A 4,537-nucleotide genomic window follows, 5' to 3' on the forward strand; every position below is an offset into this window, starting at 1 on the left:
ATGTCTATATTTTATACCTATATCTATTAATCTATATGTCTATATTTATACCTTATCTGTTATGTCTGTATTTTATACCTATAGCTATTATACCTATTGTATCTATTATGTCTGTATTTTGTACCTATATCTATTATATCTATTTTATCTATATTTTATACCTATATCTATTGTATCTATTATGTCTATATTTGATACCTATATCTGTTATATCTATTATGTCTATATTTCATACCTATATCTATTATATATATTAAGTCTATATTTTATACCTATATCTGTTATATCAATTTTGTCTGTATTTTATACGTATATCTATTATGTCTGTATTTTATACTTGTATCTCTTATATCTATTATGTCTGTATTTTATACCTATATATATTATATCTATTATGTCTATATTTTATACCTATAACTATTATATCTATTTCGTCTATATTTTATATCTATATCTATTATATCTATTATGTTTATATTTTATACCTATAATTATTATATCTAATATGTCTATATTTTATACCTATATCTATTATATCTATATTTTATATCTATATCTATTATGTCTTTATTTTATACCTATAACTATTATATCTATTTGTTTATATTTTATACCTTTATCTATTGTATCTATTATGTCTATATTTTATACCTATAATTATTATATCTAATATGTCCTATATTTTATACCTATATCTATTATGTCTATATTTTATATCTATATCTATTATGTTTATATTTTGTTCCTGTATCTATTATATCTATTATGTCTATATTTTATACCTATATCTATTATATCTAGTATGTCTATATTTTATACCTATATCTATTATATCGATTATGTCTATATCTTATACCTATATCTATTATATCTATTATGTCTATATTTTATACCTATATCTTTTATATCTATTTTGTCTGTATTTTATACCTATTTCAATTATGTGTATATTTTATTCCTTTATCTATTATATCTATTATGTCTATATTTTACACCTATATCTATTATATCTATTATGTCTATATTTTATTCCTATATCTATTATATCTATTATGTCTGTATTTTATACCTATATCTATTATATCGATTATGTCTATATCTTATACCTATATCTATTATATATATTATGTCCATATATTATACTTATATCTATTATATCTATTATGTCTATGTTTTATACCTATATCTTTTATATCTATTTTGTCTATATTTTATTCCTATTTCAATTATGTCTATATTTTATTCCTATATCGATTATGTGTATTATGTCTACATTTTATAGCTATATCCATTATATCTATTATGTCTATATTTCATGCCTATATCTATTATAACCATTATGTCTATATTTTCTACCTATATCTATGATGTCTATATTTTATACCTATATGTATTATAATTATTATGTCTATATTTGATCCGTGTATCTATTTTATCTATTATGTCTATATTTTATACCTATATCTATAATGTCTATATTTTATACCTATGTCTATTATATCTATTATGTCTGTATTTTATACCTATATCTATTATATCTATTATGTCTATATTTTATACCTATATCTATTATATCTACTATGTCTATATTTTACACCTATATCTATTATATCTCTTACGTCTATATTTTATACCCATCTCTATTATATCTATTATGTTTATATTTTATACCTATATCTATTATATCTATGTCTATATTTTATACCTATATCTACTATGTCTATATTTATACCGATATCTATTATGTCTATGTTTCATACCTATATTGATCATACCTATTATGTCTATATTTCATACCTATATCTCTTATAACCATTATGTCTATATTTTATACCTGTATCTATTGTGTCTACATTTTATACCTATATCTATTATAATTTTTATGTCTATATTTGATACGTATATACATTATATCTATTATGTCTATATTTTATACCTATTTCTATTATATTTATTATGTCTATATTTTATACCAATATCTATAATGTCTATATTTGTTACCTATATCTGTTATATCTATTATGTCTATATTTTTTACCTATATCTATTATATCTATTGTGTCTATATTTTATCCCTATATCTCTTATATCCATTATGTCTATATTTTATACCTATATGTATTATATCTACTATGTCTATATTTTATGCCTATATCTATTATATCTATTATGTCTATATTTTATACCTACATCTATTATATCTGTTATGTCTAAATATTATACCTATATCTATTATGTCTATATTTCGTACCTATATCTATTATAACCATTATGTCTATACTTTGTACCTATATCTAATATGTCTATATTTTATACCTATATCTATTATGTCTATATTTTATATCTGTAACTATTATATCTGTCTATATTTTATACCTATATCTATTGTATCTATTATGTTTATATCTTTTTTTTTTTTAACAAGCTTAATTCACTTTATTTTTCTGGTATAAAAAGCCTGTGTTGTAGCCACAGCTGGAGCCTGGGTCCGCTGCACGGAGACTCTGGTGTGGGTCTTGACAAGGTGGTCAGTGAATTCCTGATAAGTAGACTTGGTAAACACAGTCTCCTTCCACAGGTCAGGGGTCAGGTAGCTGTAGGTCTTAGAGATGGCATCAAAGGTGGCCTTGGCGAAGTTGCCCAGGGTGGCAGTGCAGCCCCGGGCTGAGGTGTAGCAGTCATCAATACCAGCCATCATGAGCAGCTTCTTGGGCACAGGTGCTGAGACGATACCAGTGCCCCTGGGTGCAGGGATGAGGCGCACCAGCACAGAGCCACAGCGGCCTGTCACCTTGCAAGGGACGGTGTGGGGCTTGCCGATCTTGTTCCCCCAGTAGCCTCTGCGCACCGGGACAATGGAGAGTTTGGCCAGGATGATGGCCCCACGGATGGCGGTGGCCACCTCCTTGGAGCACTTAACACCCAGGCCGACGTGGCCATTGTAGTCCCCGATAGCAACAAACGCCTTGAACCTGGTGCGCTGACCAGCACGGGTCTGCTTCTGCACCGGCATAATCTTCAAAACCTCATCTTTGAGAGAGGCCCCCAAGAAAAGTCAATGATCTCAGATTCCTTAATGGGCAGAGAGAAGAGGTAGATCTCCTCCAGGGACCTGATCTTCATGTCCTTGACCAAGCGGCCCAGCTTGGTGACGGACATCCACTCCTTATCCTCGGCCTTGCCTCCGCGAGCTCCACGGCCTCGGCCCCGACCCCGTCCACGGCCGCGACTCCGGCCCCGGATGCCACTGCCGAAAACCTCCGCGGAAGACACCGCGGTTCCCCATCCCAGGGCCACCAGGGCCTCCGGACCACCCCGCTTCACCGGCGTCATCCGCCATTTGGTGTTTTCTCGGAGAAGAAGCTAATGTCTATATCTTATACACATATCATTATATCTATTAGGTCTATATTTCATACCTATACCTATGATATCTATTATGTCTATATTTTATATCTATATCTATTATATCTATTATGTCTATATTTTATAACTATATTGATTATATCTATTATGTCTATATTTTATACCTATCTCTTTTATATCAATTTTGTCTATATTTTATACCTATTTCAATTATGACTATATATTAATCCTATATCTATAATATCTATTATGTCTATATTTTATACCTATATCTATTATATCTATTATGTCTATATTTCATACCTATATCTATTACATCGATTATGTGTATATCTTATACATATATCTATTATATCTATTTATGTCTATATTTTATAGCTATATCTATTAGCTCTATTATGTCTATATTTTATACCTATATCTTTTATATCTATTTTGTCTATATTTTATACCTATTTCAATTATGTCGATATTTTATTCCTATATCTATTATATCTATTATGTCTATATTTTATACCTATATCTATTATATCTATTATGTCTATATCTTATACATATATCTATTATATCTATTATGTCTATATTTTATACCTATATCTATTATATCTATTATGTCTATATGTTATACCTATTTCTATTATATCTATTATGTCTATATTTTATAGCTATTTCTATTACGTCTATTTTATACCTATATCTATTATGTCTATATTTATACCTATATCTATTATGTCTATTATGACTATATTGTATACCTATATCTATTATATCTATTATGCCTATATTTTATACCTATATCGATTATAGTTATTATGTCTATATTTGATACCTACATCTATTATATCTATTATGTCTATATTTTACACCTATATCTATTATATCTATTACGTCTATATTTTATACCCATCTCTATTATATCTATTATGTTTATATTTTATACCTATTTCTATTATATCTGTGTCTATATTTTATACCTATATCTATTATGTCTATATTTTATACCTATATCTATTATGTCTATATTTTATACCTATATCGATTATAGTTATTATGTCTATATTTGATACCTACATCTATTATATCTATTATGTCTATATTTTACACATATATCTATTATATCTATTACATCTATATTTTATACCCATCTCTATTATATCTATTATGTTTATAT

The 4,537-nt window shown here is 27.2% G+C and overlaps 1 pseudogene across 1 annotated transcript; it reads right to left on the reverse strand.

Annotated features, from left to right (window-relative positions):
* Positions 1-2,431: 2,431 nt before the first annotated feature.
* LOC115895723 lies at positions 2,432-3,340 on the reverse strand (annotated as a pseudogene). The gene has a single exon (XR_004055855.1). The product of XR_004055855.1 is annotated as a 40S ribosomal protein S2 pseudogene (transcript).
* Between the last annotated feature and the right edge of the window lie 1,197 nt (positions 3,341-4,537).

This window comes from Rhinopithecus roxellana, unplaced genomic scaffold (assembly GCF_007565055.1).
Source record: "Rhinopithecus roxellana isolate Shanxi Qingling unplaced genomic scaffold, ASM756505v1 contig181, whole genome shotgun sequence".
Classification (NCBI taxonomy): domain Eukaryota; kingdom Metazoa; phylum Chordata; class Mammalia; order Primates; family Cercopithecidae; genus Rhinopithecus; species Rhinopithecus roxellana.